Source organism: Canis lupus, chromosome 10, assembly GCF_011100685.1.
Source record: "Canis lupus familiaris isolate Mischka breed German Shepherd chromosome 10, alternate assembly UU_Cfam_GSD_1.0, whole genome shotgun sequence".
Classification (NCBI taxonomy): Eukaryota; Metazoa; Chordata; class Mammalia; order Carnivora; family Canidae; genus Canis; species Canis lupus.
Window position 1 is genome coordinate 37942315 of NC_049231.1, and position 15756 is coordinate 37958070.

Sequence of the window (15756 nt, forward strand, 5' to 3'; positions counted from 1 at the left end):
TAGCAAGATGACACAGATATTAGAATTACCTGACAAGGGCTTAAAAGGAGCCATCAAAAAAATACTTCATTGATCAAATATGAAACCTTAAAGTTAAAACATAGAAAACCTTGGAAAATATATAGAGGATATAAGAAGAACCAAATAAAAAATTTAGAACTAAAAACTACTATAGTCACTTAAGTGAACATAAGATAGAATGATAAAGATTACCAAATTTACAACATAGAAAACACACACATACACAGAAAGATTGAACGGAGTCCCAGGGACATCTGGGATTATAACAAAAGATAAAACATTTATGTCATTAAAATCCCAGAAGGAGGGACGCTTGGGTGGCTTTGTGATTGACCGTCTGCCTTTGGCTGAGGGCATGATCTCAGGGTCCTGGGATCGAGTCCCATGTGGGGCTCCTCGTGAGGAGTCGGCTTTTCCCTCTACCTGTGTCTCTGCCTCTCTCTGTGTGTCTCATGAATAAATAAAATCTTTTTAAAAATCGCAGGATGATCAAAAAAGGGATGGGAATGGAAAAATATTTAAAGAAATGAATACTGAAAACTTGCTAAATTTGGCAAAAGTATAAAACTACAATTCAAGAAGTGAGCAGACTGCAAACAATAAAACCAAAGAAATCCACACTAAGATACATAGGCAAATTTTTGAAAACTAAAAACAAAGAAAAAAATCTTAAAAGCAGTCAGACAGAAATGACACACTACCAACAGGGGGAAAACAATTCAAAGGACAGAATTTCTTTCTTTTCTTTCGTTTTTTTGTTTTTTTTTTTTTTTTTTAGATGACAGAATTTCTGATCAGAAACCATGGAGGTCAGAAGGACATGGCACAACAATTTTTCAAATGCTTTGAAAAAAGGCACTGTCAGCCTATAATTCTATATCTAGTGAAACTATTCTTCAAGAATGAAGGGGCCATCCAGACACTCTCAGATAAATGAAGGTTAAGAAAATTTGTCACCAGAATATTTACCTCCACAAAAAAATGCTAATATAAGTTCCTCAAAAGGAGGTGCCTGGGTGGCTTAGTCAGTTAAGCATCTGCCTTCAGCTCAGGTCATGATCCCAGGTTCCTAGGTTCAGCCCCCCTGCTCAGTGGGGAGCCTGTTTCTCCCTCTCCTCCCTGTCTGTGCTCTCTCTCACTAACTCTCTCTCTCTCTCAAATAAATAAAATCTTAAAAAAAAAAAAAGAAGTTTTCCAATTGGGAAGGAAATTATTTAAACAAACAAACAAAAGAATCTTGAACATCAGGACAGACCAAAGAAAACAGTAAGGAAGAATTTAGGTGACTTCAACCGAATTTCTCTCTCCTCTTGAGGTTTCTAAACTGATAGGGAAAGTAAAAATTATAATACTGCTTAGTGTAGTTTACAGTAGATATAGAGGAAATGTTTAAGACAATTATAAATGGGGGAATATATGAATGTAAAGGGAAGTAAGGTTTCTGCACTTCACTTACACTAATAAAATACTGATGCCAGTAGAATTTGATAAGTATGTATCTGTAATACAAAATCTAAACAACTACTAAATAAGTTATAAATGAAATACACTCAAAAACACTATATAGAAATGAAAATAGAATTCTTAAAAAGTGTTGATAGCTTACAGAAAGTAAGAAAAGAGACCCAGAAGTAAAAAACAAAGATAATCAGTAGTAAACAAAATGTAAAATATCAGACTTATGTTTTAACATATAATAATTGCATTAAGTGTAAATGACTTTTAAAACTCAGAGATTATCAGAGTGTATTAAAACATTAGCAAGAATATATTTTCTTTAAGAAACTCACTTCAAATATAATGACATACATAGTTTTAAAGTAAAAGGATGAAATATTATATACCATGCAAATATTAATCAAAAGAAAGGAAGGGTGGATATATTAACATCAGATAAGATGGCTTCAAAGCAAAGAAAATTACAAGAGACAGAGAGGGTCATCAAGTGACATAACAATCCTAAATGTGTGTGAACCAAACAACAGAGCTACAAAATGTATGTAACTGAAAAGAGAAATGGAGAAATCCATAATTATACTTGGAAACTTCAACACCTCTCTCTCAAATTGACAGAACAGCTAAAAAGAAAGTCAGCAAGGACACTGAAGAATTCAGCTACTTCATCAACCAACAGAATCTAATTGATATTTAAGAACACTTTACCTAACAATAGCAGAAAACATTATTTTCAAATATCCAAGGGATATATACCAAGTTATACTATATCCTAGAATATAAAACCAACTAAAACAAACTTACAAGAATTACAATCATGAAGACCAGTTTCTCTGATTACAATGGTATCAAACCAGAAATCAATAATAGGAAGATAACAGAGATATGATAGAAATATAGAAACTAAACAACACATTTCTAAATAATCCATTAGTCAAAGAGGAAGTATCAAGAGAAATAAAAAAATATGCTGAATTGAATGAAAATGAATCCACAACATATCAAAATTAATGATATGCAGCTAAAGCAGTGAAATTTATAGGCCTGAATATATACAATAGCATAGACAACATCAACATCCAAAAATCTGTTATATTTCTGTATACTAGAATGAACACATGGAAATTGATATTTAAAAAAATGAATTTCTGAAGAATAAATCTAACAATTGTACTGAAAACTAGAAAATGTTTATTAAAGAAATTAAAAGAAAATGTAAATAAATGGAGAGACATACCAGATTCATAGATTCAGGAAGCCTCAACATATTAAAGGAAGTCAATTCCTCCCAAATTGATGCATGGTTTTAACCAAATTCCCAACAAAATTTCAGGAAGAATTTTTAAAATATAAGCAAGATTATTCTAAAATTTATGTGGAAGTGTAAAATAACTAGGTTAAAATAATTCTGAAAATGAAAAATGAAGTTGGAGGAATCATTGCACCCAAGTTCAAGACCTATTATATAATAAAGTAATGAAAATTATGTGGTATTGGAGTTGATAAAGACATGTGGGTCAGTGATTCAGATTTGATAGCCCAGAAATAGCCTGAAATGATTGTGATCAAGTAATATCTGATAAAGATGTGAAACAATTCAATAGAAGGGAGTGTCTTTTCAATAAATGATGCTAGAGTAATTTGGGCATATATGCACAAAAACATGAACCTAGACTCACCTCATGCTTTATACAAAAATTAAAAAAACACATTTAAATGTAAACCATAAGATTATTAAACTTTTAGAAGAAATGTAGGCAAAAATCTTCAGGGCCTAGGGCTCAGTGAAAAGTTCCAATATGTGACACTAAAAACATGACCCACAAAAAGAAAAATGATAAATTTAAGTAAATCAAAATTTCAAACTTGCTCTGCAAAGGACCCTGTTAAGGTGATGGAAAGACAAGGTAATATTTGTAAATCGCATGCATGACAAAAGACATGTCCATGTTGTCTATGCAAAGCACTCACCAAAAATCAACACTGGAAATATAGACAATCTGGTCAGAAAATAGATAAAGACATGAAGAGAAAGATAGATGGCACATAGCACAGCACACAAAGAGGTGTTCAAAATCATTAAGCATCAGGACAATGCAAATTAAGACCAAGGTATGATATCCCCACACTCTTATTAGAGCAACTAAAATTAAAGAATGATGATAATACCAAATGCTGGAAAGGACGTAGAGAAACTGAATCACTCATTCATTGCTGGTGGCAAAGGAAAATGGTAGAGCCATCCTCAAATATCATGTATTCTTTTGTTTCTGAACTATTTCATTCAACACTGTGTCTGTGAGACTCAGTCATGTTGTTGCACGGGGCTACAGTTTGTTTACTTTCATTACCGTGTAATAGTCCGTGGTGAATAGACCATAATTCATGTATGTCTTATGGTTGAAGGACTTTGGAATGCTTCCAGATTGAGGTAATAGAAATGATACTGCTACACAAATTCTCCTCTTTTTATTATTGGTATTATTAGTCTTTTACTAATTTTCGTTATTCTGGTATAGAGAATAATTATAGACTTAAGCCCCATTTCTCAGATTACTGAGAAAGTTGAACGCATTTTCAGATTTATTGGCCATTTATATATCTTGTTTTATGAAGCACCTGTTCAATTGTCTTGCTTATTTTTCTGTAGGTTGTCCCTCTATCTCTTGCTGATTAGTGACTGTTGCAAATGTCTTCTCCCATTTTGTGAATTTCCCTCTCCTTCTCTTAATAATGTCTTTGGATGAACCTCTTTTAAAACAGAGAAGTTTCCTATCCCAAGGTAAGAGGGAGACCAAAATGCTATCTTGTTCCCATGACGATGGCATCATTTGGGAAGAAGAAAGATAAAGGTAAGTAAAGATGCTGCCATGGTGCTGCACTGGCATGGGCTGCCTGAGATGTAACTGGTGCTCAGCGAGGGCTGGAACACAGAAAAGATTTATTTTTGAGCACAGATGAGATCCTCCTCCTTCCTCCCTCCATTCCTTCAAATCTAGGGAAACTGAAAATAAAATGGGAAAGACTGTGAGACAATTCAGTGTCTAGCAATGGAGAACTAGAAAAAGATCTGGCAAAACTCTATTTGTTACTGTTGGCAGAACCAGGACATTGTAGCCTGAGAAAAAAAGGTGGGCAAAAAGTGAAATATTTTCCCAGATTCCAGAGTTACTGATCGCATGACAGAAATGGATCCTTTGTGCTGTGATAGGTGGCATTCATGGCACCACTTGGCACTTGTGATATCAGAGCCTAAAGAGAACGTGGCTGATGCTAACTGAAGGCAGGGGAAGGAAGTCAGGTAAGAAGAGGGAACCAAGCTGGGAAAGCAAAGAAGACCACATGTCAATAACCTGGGGAAGAGAAAAGAAAAATAAAAACCAAAGGTTCTCAAACTTTCTTAGTTTATCGTGCTCTTGGTGCCTCAGAAATCTTTCTTCTTTCTTTCTTTCCTTCTTTTTTTTTTTTTTTTTTTTAGATTTTATCTATTTATTTGAGAGACAGACATAGAACACGTGTGCAGAAGACCGGAAGAGGAGTGGAGGAGGAAGGAGAGGGCCGAGCAGATTGCACTGAGCGCAGAGTCTAATAGGAGACTTGATCCCAGGATCCCAGGACCAGGACCTGAGAGGAAACCAAAAGCCAGTAGCTCAACTGAATGAGCCACCCAGGTGCCCCTCAGAAATTGTTCAAGGTGTATCTAGGCCAAAAAAATATATATCTAATAGCTTTAATTCACATGTTAATTAATTAGGTACAAACCACTTTCCAAGTATATATAGTCTGACATCTTAGTACAAGTAATCCTCATCATTTGTGGCTTCCATATTTGCAAATTCACCTACTTGCCCAAAAGTATCTGTAACCCCCCAATTGATACTCATGGCACTGTCAGGGTCATTTACAGACATACACAGAGCACTGAAAATTCTGAGGCAACATTTTGAGAACAGGTTCCCAGCTGCGGTCACACAGGTGACACTGCCTTCTTGTTTCAGGCTCTCATGCTGTAAACTAGTGTCTACATCATGGCCTATTAAGTGCCATATTTCTCACATTTCTGTGCTCTTTACTACTAGTGTTGCTGTTCAGAACACCCCAAGCATAGCACTAAGGAAGGTTCTGAGATACCTTCTGGAAAAAGATGTGCGTTAGATAAACTTCCTTCAGGTGTGTGTTATAATGCTGTCAGCTGGGAGTTCAATGTTAACGACTCAAAAATGTATATTAAATAAGATGCCTCTAAAAAAAAACACTAGTAAACAGGGCTATGAATTGATCAGTTGATGAAGATGTTGTGGTCAGGAGCTCGCAGCAACCAGCCCTTGTATTTCTTCTTGGAGCGATGATTCAGTATTTGTGAATTCACTGTTTGTGGGAACATTCTGGAACATAACTACCACGAATAACAAAAATCAACTGTAGCTATTTGAAAAATAATTTCTATAAATTGAAGAAAAAAGCACATAATTTTACTTCACTCTGAAATATCTAAAATTATTTAATAATGTGTGTTCCTGTGGAGCATTGCACAACTTCTCAAACTCAGAATCAGGTTGAACACTGCTGCTTTCGTTTCTTATCACCAACAACAATGTAGCCCAATCTGATGTTCAGACTGTCAAACCGCATTATCCTAGAGGTATCAAGTGTCTCTGTTTTTCCCTTAAAAATCTAAAATATCCTGCAGCATCTCAGTGAGTTTGCTGTGGCATCCTGAGCACCTCTGCACACATTTTGAGAACCATGGGTCTAATTAAAGAAAGAATAAAGACACAGCAAAATTGAATATTTTTTCAGGAATAACCAATTTGGTTACAGTATGTATAAAAATTGCATACTTATGAGAAATGGTAGAAAATGAAGCTGGAAAATGAGATTTGAACTAGCAAAGGAAGACTATGAACACCACTTTGTAAAACTGTTTGGCTTTTATTCTCAAGGCATGGGAGAGCCAAAGAAGATTTTAAAGAGGGGAGGGCAGATGTACAAACCTGTATATAGATATGTTTAAATGATACGTAGATATAGTAATGCATAGGGATCGATGAATTCACATACATATATTTTAGAGAGAGAGAGTGGAGGAGGAGGAAGAGGCAGGGACAGAGAGAGAGAGAGAAAATAAAATCTTAAGCAGGCTCCACCCTCAGCACATAGCCCAACATGGGGCTCTGTCTCATAACCCTGAGATCATGATCTGAGCCAAAATGAAGAGTCAGATGCCCAATGGACTGAGCCCCCCAGGGTCCCTCATGTATATATTATACATACTTAATATATATGAAAATATAGGGGCACTTGGGTGGCTTAGTTGATTAAGCGTCCGACTCTTGGTTTCATCTGAGGTCAGGATCCCATGGTTGTGGGATTGAGCCCTGTGTCAGGCTCCACACTCAGCGGGGAGTCAGCTTGAGACTCTCTCTTCCCTCTGTCTCTATGCCTGCTCCCCACTCTCTCTCTCTCTCAATAAATAATAAATGAATAAATAAATGAATCTTTAAAAAGATATATGAAAATATGTATTATGTATACAAATAAATCTAAAATTATAAAATTGTATAAAATTTACATGACATAAATATATATTTATTTTATATAATATATAACATTATAAATATTATATTATAAATGAATAGATATATTTATATGTAATAAATATATATATATGAACACAATATGGTGGCTATGAAGGATGGATTGAATTGGGGAGAAATTAGAGGTGGAAAGATCAGATTGTAAACTACTTTCAGCCTCAGACCACAAAAATCTGACCCAAAGCATGTGACATTTGGGTGGCTCAGTAGTTAAGCATCTGCCTTTGGCTCAGGTTGTGATCCCAGGATCCTGGGATCGAGTTCCGCATCGAGCTCCCTGCAGGAAGCCTGCGGCTCCCTCTGCCTGTTTCTCTGTCTCTCTCTGTCTCTCATGAGTATATAAATAACATAACACCTTAAAAAGAAAAAAAAAAGAATCTGACCCAAAGCAACAGAAAAGGAAAGGAACATTTTAAGGATGATGCAAATACAGGAGTTAAAGAAGCTAAATATTTATCAGGGATAAAAGGGTGTGTATGTTGTTTACTTCCAGCTTCCTAGCTCAGGTGGAGGGTGAGGCCATTAACCAAGCTACACTCAGACTTGAGTTTGGATTTCTTTTCCCCAGTGTTAGATGAGAAGGATGAATCAAAGCTCAGATTTAGTCCGTATGCCAGTATCTCAAGCACTGCTGCTGGTCTCCATCATAGTTTCATTTTTCTGTCAATGTTAAATAGCAAGGATTGAGAGAAGGACTCACAGAGATTCCAGAAAGAGCAGAAGATTTCAGGAACAGGGGGATAGCCCTGTGTTAGGAGGAAGGCCTGGTGGGCGGGGCTGAAGGGTGGACAGAGGTGAGGAGGAGGCTAGTTATCCCTGTTGACTCAGCATGCACCCAACAGATATTTGCAGAGCACCAAACACAACAGATGACATATTTGCTTTTATTTATGCAAATAGGGAAAAAGGATGTCGCAGAAACTAGATCATTGTACTTAAAAACTGTATACTTCCTTATAATATTTAATAAATGAATAACATATTTTCATTGCTGTTTGCTGTACTCTCTTCTACCACTCTGAGGCCTTCCCCAGCTAGGTTTGTTCCTTCTTCTCTGTGAGGCTTTCCCTGATCAGCCTTTTAAAAATAGCAACCCTCACATTCCCAGGATCCTCTATGTTCCTCTATGCTTTATTTTTCTCTAGAGCTCTTATTATATGGCACACTATATAATTTATGTATTTATTTGCTTATTACCTGTCTCCTACCACCCTATACCAGAACATAAGGTCTACGAGTCCTGGGATTCTTTTTTATGTCTTTCATTGATGTGTCTCAGTGCCTAGAACAGGCCCTGGCACATGGAAGACATTTGATAAATATTTGTCATGTTTGAATGTGATTCTAGTTTGTCACATGCAACAGAAGAAAAGTACTACAGGCCATGAAGTTGTATTTTATTAGTAAGTTTTTCCTGAGAAAATGAGATTGAAACTGAGATGTGTAGGTGAGGAAGTGAGCAAAAAAGGCCCAGGGGCTGGAAGACCTCTGAGGGGAGGGAGTCAGGGAAATGCTGTGCTAAGAAGAGGGCTGTAGCTGGAGAACCAGGTCATGCAAACTGTGAGGGACCAGCCCAAAGTCAATTAGCCTGGACCTCACCACATTTCAGAGCATTTTCATGGTCAGTTGTGCCCCAACATTACAGCTTAGTGGTTCTCAAACTTTTTCATCTCAGGGCTTGTTTTCATTCTTGAAAATGACTGAGGACCCTAAAGACCTTTTATTTAGGTGGGTTATATCTATTGCATATTTACCAAAATTAAAATAGAAGTTTTTAAAATATTGAATTTATTTATTTTATTTTTTAAAGATTTTATTTATTTATTCATGAGAGACACAGAGAGAGAGAGAGAGGCAGAGACATAGGCAGAGGGAGAAGCAGACTGCATGCAGGGAGCCCGATGTGGGATCAATCCCAGATGCCAGGGTCATGCTCTGAGCCAAAGGCAGAAGCTCAACCGCTGAGCCACCCAGGAAACCCCAAACATTGAATTAATTTAAAAATAATAATATAACTAAAATAAGAAATATAAGAAGCAAGCATTGGTTGGATGTGGAGAAAGGGGAACCCTCTTACACTATTGGTGGGAACACAAACTAGTGCAGCCACACTGGAAAACAGTATAGAGGGGTCTCAAAAAGTTAAAAATAGAGCTACCCTATGACCCAGCAATTGCACTACTAGGTATTTACCCCCCAAAAATACTAATTTGAAAAAGCATATGCATCCCTATGTTTATTGCAGCATTATTTACAATAGCCAAATTAGAGAAGCAGCATAAGTGTCCATAAGTGTCCATGGATAGATGAGTGGATAAGAAGATGTGATATATATATATATCAATCACAATATTCACTATATATATATCTCACAATATTCACTATATATATCACTATATATATATATACACACACATATATATAAATAATCTCCACAAAATGGAATATTACTCAGCCATAAAAACGAATGAAATCTTGCCATTTGCAACATGGATGGGTCTAGAGGGTATAATGCTCAGGAAAATAAATCAATCAGAGAAAGACAAATACCATATTCTTTCACTCATATGTGGAATTTAAGAACTGAAATAGACAAAGAAAAAAAGAGACAAACCAAGAAATAGACTCTTAAGTCTAGAGAACAAACTGATGGTTACCAGAGGGGAGGTGGGGAGGGGGGATGGGTGAAATAAGGTATCAGGGATTAAGAGTACACTTACCAGGATGAGGACTGAATGATGTATGGAAATGTTGAATCACTCTATTGTACCCTTGAAACTAATATAACACTATATGTTTATACTGGAATTTTTTTAAGTCAAAAAAGTAATAATAATATGAAGCTATTAGATGTTAACATAAATCATGTTTGGTGAAAAATTAACTGTTCTTCTCAAAGCAAAATGAAATGAAACCTAGGAAGAAGAACCACATTGCTTCGCACTTTTGCAAACTGCTTTCATGTCTGACCAAAAATACAGGTGAATTCTCAGAGCTGCTTCTGCAGTCTGCTACACTATTACACGTCACACAGCCTCTATAAAACTCCACTGTACACTCATGACAAAAAGAGAATAAAAAAGGAACAAATACTTAGTATTACTAGGAAAATAGCTTTGACTTCATGAGCCCTTTCTGAGAGGGCCTTGAGACCCCTAGACCCCTGGCCACACTTAGAAGGGGTTGCTCCCTCATTCAGGAAGATGACCATGGAATGCAACCCATCTGTCCCCAGGACAATCTTTGTTGACATCTTGGAACTCTTCCTTCAAGAGTGTTCTTAAGTCATTCTCAAAAAAGAGTAAAATCATGAATGTGTACTTTTTTCCTCTTACCATATCTCAGTGGCTCCATAGAAAGGAGCATCTTCCAGAACCCATGTAAAAAGAAAGAAGATGGAAGAAGGAAGGAAGGAAGGAAGGAAGGAAGGAAGGAAGGAAGGAAGGAAGGAAGGAAAGAAAGAAAGAAAGGAAGAGAAAGAAAGAAAGAAAGAAAGAAAGAAAGAAAGAAAGAAAGAAAGAAAGAAAGAAGAGAAAGAGAGAGAAAGAAAGAAAGAAAAAAAGAAATTTAAAAGTGCTCTCTCAGGAGAATAAATTATTCATTGTATCTCATCAATACTGCTACCATAATTTCCAGTTGAATGAATAGGGCAAAGGAGTTTGATTGTGTCCTTCTAATATTTTTACATGTCATGGGATAATTGGTTCCCCTTAGCCAAGTCAATCAAAAATCTAAAAATTATTTCCTGCATGTATTAGGATGCAGTTTGCTTTGTTAGTTCTTTTTTACTTCTGTTGATTTTTGAGTTGAGGAATGTATGCCTATCTAAAATTGTGCTATTTAATATATAAAGTACAATCACCCCTGGTCATGTGAGAATGCCTTGGGGAAGTGCGCATTTATTTTTAAACTGCGTTAGATGAGAATTATGTTGGAGAGAATAACTTGAACCAAACAAGAGAAATATCAGACGACTTAGCACTTCTTTTGAAAAGCTAACAGGTAGGTTTTTTAAAGGAAAAATTTAGTCTGAAATTTCTACTTTGCATTCACGCATCTGATGTCTCTTAAATTAGTGCCATTATTATCTATTAGTTTCTATAACTGAAGCTATTTTGTACCATTTCTAGCATTGACTGGAAAAAAAGTAAATTGCTATAGGATTTAGGCTCTGAAATGGAATGGTATTTTCACCTCAGTTGTAATTGTATGTCGGGACCGCCTGCTGCACCTTCAGATGATTTGTGTTTTGTGAGAGATGTGTAACAAATTGCAAGGCTAATCAATGGAAAAATTACCCAGTAGTCGAGGTAGGTTTTAATTAATTATATTGCTAGTTTGTTAGAAGAGAGGGCTTTGAACAGGTAATCAAAGAAACATCACATATGGGCGGTTTGTTCCTGTATCGTTGTGTTTAAAAAAGAGGTTTCTTGACTAGCCTTGGACCACCTCCAGATCCTGCCAAGGAATGGGGACGGGATTAGTATCCTTCTGGCAACTTGCTGATGGGTCTTTCCTTGCCCTGTGAGGAAATAAATGAAGACCATCCGAATGAGATCCCACAGAGGCTATTTCTTCAGAGCTGGCTCTAGCAAGGGAGTCAGCCACCATCATATGCGTTTGGCAGAGACTCAAAGACGCGAGGATGGAAGAGGGGGAAAGCTTTAGAATGGAGACAAGGGATGATTTCAGGGGTCCCTTGAGTGAGATGGTTGGAATGGGGAAGCAGCAGATGATGTGTTGTCGTGCTAGGGCTGCCATAACAAGATGCCACAGAGTGGGTGCTTTAAGCAACATAAATTAATTTTCTCACAGTCCTGGAGGCAGGAAGTCCCAGAGGAAGGTGTCGGTAGGAGCAATTTCTTTGAGGCCTATCTGCCTGCAGATGGCTAGCTGCTGGCTGTGTTGCTATATGGTCTTTTCTCTGTGAGAGGGTACCCTGGTGTCTCTCTGTGTGTCCTAACCTCTTATTCTTATAAAGACACCAGTCAGAATGGATTGGGAATCACCTAAATGACTCCATTTTAATTTAACCATCTCTTGAAAGGCTCTATCTCCAAATATAGTCATATCCCTGAGGTACAGTATGTTAGAACTTCAGCATAAAATGGGCAGGGACATAATTCAGCCCATAAGCATGGAGTAACTAGACACAGGGCATCATCCCATGTGATTGGTTAGGGAAGCATATTTGGCTTTCTATATATGATCTTAAGTTGTAAGTGGGGACAAATATTGGAGAAACTGGCAGCTATTACACCCTGACTGTGTGGGGTGGATTGTGCAAAGGTTTTGCTTCCTGGTTTGTTTGTCGCTGATTGTTAGTCAGAGTTTTATTGTTACAATATAATCTGGCTATTGTAGGTTTGTATGTTTAGTCTCACTTGGAAAAAATAGAAGGTAGTGAGAGCAAATCCCTGTTCTGTCGTCAACTTCTAAAGCACTAGTTCCTAGAACTGAACCTGGTGGATAGCTAGCACTCAAAATAGTTGTTGATGGAATGGACTCGGTGTCGTACTGTTTCTTGGTACCAAATAGTCATGCATCTCTCTTGCCCTCTATATAAAATCTATGTAATATAGATTTTCTTATCTACAAAATGGGCATTCTCCATCACTTTAATGACAGTTATTGTTTATCAAACAATTATCATATCAAACAAATGAATAGGGAAAAGGAGTTTGATTGTGTCCTTGGGTAGGCACTTTGAAGTCACTATCTCATTTAGTTCTCTAAACAGCCCCATAACATGGATTATTGTTTTGATTTTATAGATGAAGAAAGAGAATCAGAGGCGCTATCTTGCCTGAGTGACAATTACTAGAGATACATTTTTTTATCCAATTTTCCTGTAAGACTGAAATTATTTCAAAATAGAAGGTTGAAAATGAAAAAAATTTTAAAAACCTTTGCTACAAGGATTAAATGAGTTGATACTTATAAAGAGCTTAGAACATAGATTTCAAAAAATTTTAGTGACTACATATTCTTATTACTTCAGAATCAAGAAGTGACAGGGCCACCTCTCTGTGTGCCTTCCTACCTTCCCTTCATCATTCAGAGTTGTGGAAAATCCAGTGAGATAATTGACAGGAAACCCTTTACATAAATTGTGAAGTGCTGTACGCTCGCCAATGTTTCTGATAATTGTGTGTGTGTGTGTGTGTTTCCGATAATTGACAGGAAACCCTGACATAAACAGTGAAGTGCTGTACCCTTGCACATGTTCCTCAGCTTGTGGTGAGCTTAGATGCTTGTAAGTAACTGCAATGGGTTACTCCGTATTGTTGGTGAGGTAATTGAGGAACAGCAAGCTCAAGTGACTTCACCAAGGTGACAAGCTCAGAACTAAAGGCGTGGCTTTCAGTCCTGTCCTTTCGATAGCAAGGAAAAGTTTAGGGAAAAGAAAAACGTTCCCACGCCGACTTTTTCATGCTGCTTTGTCTGAAAGGAACAGATTGGCTAGGAGAGGTCAGGTGGTGACCCCTTAACCTCGCCCTGAGGCCAGCTCAGTCACCTAGCCTGGAGCCCCAGGCTGGGCTGGGAGTGATGCTCACTGCAGATGAGGCAACTATTTGCATTTGTAACCTTCCTTCTGTATCTGATGCTGAAATGACATCTTTCTTAAGCTAGAAAAATTTTTGTCTTTCTCTCCACCTGGAAATATTGGAAAGAATGGTGTGGGGGGGGTGGGGGTGTGTGTGTGTGGGGGGGGTGTGCGCACGCGTGCTTGAGAGTAGGAGCTCCCCCTGCATGCCCAGGATTCTGACCTCCACACACGTCCAAATTCCCAGAGTTGTTTCTTCTTCATAAGGGTCTGTATCCTTATTAACATTTCTAAAGAGTAAATTAATTAAATTTTTAAAAATCTATATAGGTTGGCTAGAAAACAAATGCTTCCTCCTGATCTTAGTATCGCATAATGGGCTCCAAACAAATGAGTATCTGAAATTCATTTTTTTACACTGACCACATACAGATTTGTTTCACTGATTAAATATGAAGAACACATCTATAGGCGATTTCCCTCCCTGAGGTGCTAAATGCATTTTACAAAATGGTGATCACAGGTGAGTCAAGACCAGAAGAGAAAATGCTTAGAGAAAAATGATACTTAAAAAAAATAAAAATAAAAACAAGTTCTCAGCCTCAGTTTCCCCACCTGTAAAAGAATCTGTGGGTTTACTGTGACAGCTGAATGGCACAATAAATAAGAGAGAAGTATTTTCTATAAACAGTACTTAAGCGAAAAGAAATACTCCAGATTCAGCAATTCAGTTCCTACCCAAACTCAAATCCTTCCCAGCGCGGAGATTCACTGAGCCTCCTGATTTGACTGCTACCCAGTAACAAGTTCCTGAAAACAGAAGGAACGTTTCCTGTGCAATATAGCCCATCATGGGTCAATAGTGGGTGGGACAGTGGAGGGAGCCCTGAGTTTAAAAACAGAAAAGGAAATTAAAGTTATTATGAGCAAATGAGTAAGAGCAAGCAAGTTTCTGGAATTTTTCTTATTTGGAGGAGTAAGTTTATTTTGGTTTTTTGTTGTGGTTTGTTCTGTTTAAGGAAAGGGATATTTAAGTGCCAGAACAGCCCAGGAATGTCTCACCAATTGGTAGACTCATAAAAACATTAAATAATCTACTCCCATTTGGCATTCCTGTAAGCAATTAAACCAAAGGATGTCAAAACATTTTATTTACCATTACACTTCGACAGAAAGAATCATCAGTTGATAGCTTTATGTACATCAACTGGCTTTCTGATTTCTTCAGGAAGCAATAGATTATGCCACTTTAGTGCCACTTCATTTAGTACCCCCATAAATAATCGTAAATAATAAATTCAATTCACTTTGAATTTTACAACAATAATTTGCATATTTGCCTTCAAGTGGTAATTTTTCTACAAGCATCAAGTTGGGCCACTCTTCTTTAACTTCTCATTAAGATTTCTTTATGGTAGTCAACATGTCAGCTTTTTCAGCATGCATGCAAAGAAACAAGAAATAAATACAAATATGAGAATATACAAGAAATGTATACAAATTATGTTTTTACTTCACTGTTAAAGTGTTTTAACAGCATTATTTATTAAGTAGTAGAATTTATTAAGTATCAGATTCCAGGCCCTAAGAGACACTGTTAACACCCGCTCTCTACTTCTTACAGCAAACCTTGAAGGTAGGTACCATTACATGCATTACACAGAATGGAAAAGCAGGGTCCACAGTTGGTGACCTGCTCCAGTTGATAAGGGGGTTACTTCCCGCCTTGCATCACTTCCTTCCTCCACCTCCACCAGCCACTGGACCCTATCACGTTCCTTTTTTTTTTTTTTTCCCAGAACTTTCTTTTAGCCCCACTATAGTATTTCACACTAGTGGAATACAGTCGTCCTTGTTGTTAAATCCGTGTGACACATTATCCCTCCATGCAGTTCTGGCCAATTCCAGGTGTCAGAAACCATTAGCATAACCCGGGAAATACTGAGTAAGCTTTCCGGACACATGCTCTTGATGGAGCACAGTGCATTTTGCCCAGTCAGTTTTAGTTGACCCCGTGATGTTTTAAATTTCTGCAAGCCTTTGGACGGTAGGAAAGGGATTTCCATCACCTTTACACGCCTACTGCTGAACCCGGGGCCCCAGCACACAGTAGGCACTCCGTGATGCTGAATGACT

At 37.3% G+C, this 15756-nt stretch overlaps 1 long non-coding RNA gene across 1 annotated transcript in view; it reads right to left on the minus strand.

The window, feature by feature from the left end:
- The window catches only part of LOC102154849, a 55953-nt gene extending 45661 nt beyond the window's left edge, over positions 1-10292 (minus strand). The window contains exon 1 of the long non-coding RNA XR_005365197.1: positions 9794-10292. This is a non-coding gene — a long non-coding RNA (uncharacterized LOC102154849). The remainder of the gene's footprint in view (positions 1-9793) is intronic.
- Positions 10293-15756: the final 5464 nt, after the last annotated feature.